Here is a 2,500-nt window from a genome sequence, read left to right as displayed (position 1 = left end):
ATCCGTTCCTCCTCTCACTAGAGCTTTAGCTTGCTATTCCCGTTATCTGCCCAATTGAAGTACCGTTTTTTTTTTGTTTTTTTTTCTTTCTATCCTTGGCAATGAGAACGTCTCCGTTGTTTTTGTTATTGTTGTTACGTTTGACTGCGTGAGATGCGTAGCATTTTTTTTATGGATGGTTTCAAGTACCTTCAAGTATCCTACGTCAAGAAGGAGGAGGAGGAGGAGGACTGTAGTAGGATTGTAGAAAGAGTTATAGGTGGCTCTGCTCTTGCTTGTCCATTCAGGGGCCTTGCGAGGATGACAGAGACCGCCTTTAAGACAGATAAGACTCCTTCCTCCTCCTCCTCCTCCTCCTCCTCCTCCTCCTTATACAGCTTCTTTCTCCGTGCGTCTCCTCACCTGTGCATCCTCTTCTTTCTTCGCCTTCGCTTATCTCCTTCCACTTCACCTTCTTTCGCCTTCCTGTGCAAGGATCGCCTCGACAGAATTCAAAGGATTTCATTCAGAGTTCCCTTTGCTCTTGAGACGCTCGTGTGATTATTTTCATGATGTTGGGCAAAGAAGGAGCTGTCTGGTTAGCAGGATAAGTGATATATCCTTTCCACACTTTTTTTTCCTTTATCTTTTAAGGTAATCCCTTTCCTTGTAGGTAAACGAAGGTGTTTGGTTTCCGGCAATTTTGACTAAGTGGTTTTTTTTTTATTTCTTGCAATTTTGGCTAAGTAAGTTAGGGATGTTTTATTTCCCGTGATTTTGGCTAAATGAATTAGCGATTTTTTATCTCCTATGTTTTTGGCTAAATGAATTAGCGATTTTTTATCTCCTATGATTTTGGCTAAATGAATTAGTGATGTTTTTATTTCTTGGATTTTGGCTAAGGAAATTAGTTTTTTTTTTATTTCCTATGATTTTTGCTAAATGAATTAGGGATTTTTTATTTTTTGCAATTTTTTAAGTAAAATCATGAATTTTTATTACTGTGATTTTGGCTAAATGAATTAGTTATTTTTTATTTCTTGCAATTTTGACTAAGTAAATCTGTCTGTCTGTCTGTATGGTACTACAGCATGTTACTTTGTTTACAAATTAAAAGATATCTCAGTGGCGTCTAAAAGTCGAAGCCATAATCTCACCGAACAAACCGAACTCGTCAGTTTTCTGAAAGAAAGCAGCCACTCTTTCAAGGACTCGAATTCCAAAGAACAACGACGTCTGAAAGAAAGGATTATTCCATAGCCTGTTTATAATGTTGATTAACTGTAATGCATTGTTTGCAACAGGCGCTCCACGTTACGTAAACAAGCGCTGCTCTTATCACTTTGATTGTTTGGTCAAGATGAAGTGTGTGTGTGGGAGAAAGACTTTCGGTGTGAATGTGAGAGGCTATTGTGGGTTTTCTCGTCAGAGAGAGAGAGAGAGAGAGAGAGAGAGAGAGAAACAATCAATTGTTTGATCGTTGTTTTATGTCAGGGCTTGTGTTTACCTAGATCGCTTGCATAATTGGAAAATCCTGTTTGCGTTGGCTCTTGTTCTTTCTGGCTTTGTGACATTTGATATTACGGCATTTCTTTGGTGATAGAGAGAGAGAGAGAGAGAGAGAGAGAGAGAGAGAGAGATAAGTTAATGACGAGACTGATAGTGTATCGCAGAGCTGTGTGAGAATGGCCTGGATTTTAAATGGCATTAATAAGGGTGACAATCATTGAGAATTGTCCACTTTTTAATGATGATTTGATTGATTGATAGCCGAGTTCTTCTAGCGTCAAGGGAGCGTAGAGCCCAAGAGAGAGAGGTAGAGGGGGGTGGAGGGGGGGTTGCAAATCCCCCCTACCCTCTTCCCCCTGCTCCCAATCTTCTGCCTGGGATTCTATTCGGTGCACCAAGTGCAAAAGGATGCGGATATGGCCGTTAATAGGATAAGGGTGGGATAGCGGTCCAGGTATATAGGATATGGGTTCTGCAGCCATTAGCTCTCTCGGGCTTTTTAGTCTCTCCTCCTATTCCTATCCCCCATCCCTTTTTCCTTGTCCCTGACCCGTCCGTGGCTAGTCGAAGGGGGCGACTGTCGTTTTGTTCCGTGGCACTGATTTGGTGTCTGATAGATTGGGTTTGCCCTGCGGCGGTGTTCGATTGGCGATTGGGACCTCACTGTCTATCTGTCGATCTGTCGATCTATCTATCTCTTTATCTATCTATCTATCTATCTATCTATCTATCTATCTATCTATATATATATATATATATATATATATAATGTGTGTATGTATATATGTATAAACACAGTATATATACATATACACACATTATATATATACATATATATATGTATGTATATATAATTATATATATTGTGTATGTGTGTTTCGTTTTTTATATTGTTATCAAGATAACACTTTATAAAACTGCAAGCAACTTTGTCCCGTTAATTGCCTTATCATAATATGTCATTTACACTACATAAATCGTAAGAAATCTGATGTAGAAAGTAATGACGCCT

The sequence above is a fragment of the Palaemon carinicauda genome, chromosome 40 (genome assembly GCF_036898095.1).
Source record: "Palaemon carinicauda isolate YSFRI2023 chromosome 40, ASM3689809v2, whole genome shotgun sequence".
Lineage (NCBI taxonomy): Eukaryota > Metazoa > Arthropoda > Malacostraca > Decapoda > Palaemonidae > Palaemon > Palaemon carinicauda.
The sequence above is the reverse complement of the archived record's forward strand: the minus strand, read 5'-3'. Positions refer to the sequence as shown.